This window comes from Brassica oleracea, chromosome C3 (assembly GCF_000695525.1).
Source record: "Brassica oleracea var. oleracea cultivar TO1000 chromosome C3, BOL, whole genome shotgun sequence".
In the NCBI taxonomy this organism is placed as follows: Eukaryota; Viridiplantae; Streptophyta; class Magnoliopsida; order Brassicales; family Brassicaceae; genus Brassica; species Brassica oleracea.
Window position 1 is genome coordinate 53,678,646 of NC_027750.1, and position 524 is coordinate 53,679,169.

Below are 524 nucleotides of genomic sequence, written 5' to 3' on the forward strand. Positions count from 1 at the left end.
TGTATTCAACTATAATTTAAAAAAATTATCTGATTCCAAGGGGAGTCGACCCCAGGTTGAGACAAGTGTTTCAGATTTGGAAAGATAGGTGGTTTGGCCGCTAGACTTAGGTGAATCATCTGATATATGTGTCCACATAAATGAATTTAACCGCATTTGTCAAATTCAGGATGACTTTCCAGAGGAGATTAGCCAGATATAAGACCACTAATCCTCTACATTTTAATCAGTGTTTTTGTTTTGTTTTGACTGAAACACAACACAAAAGAAGATGATAACATGAGATTACTCATAATGTGGTTTCTTAAAATAAATCATAATGTGGTTTCTTAAAACAAATCATAATGTGGTTTCATAAAACATAAAAAAAGAGAAGATCATAACATGAGATTACTCATCCAACAGCCATTTTTCCTCAAGCTTACACCAATCAGAGACTTTTACCTTCACATCAGCAAGCATTCCATCCGCTTCCATGAGTTCTTCTTTGAGTTTTTCCAACTCAGCAGTGAAGTCAAATTTTC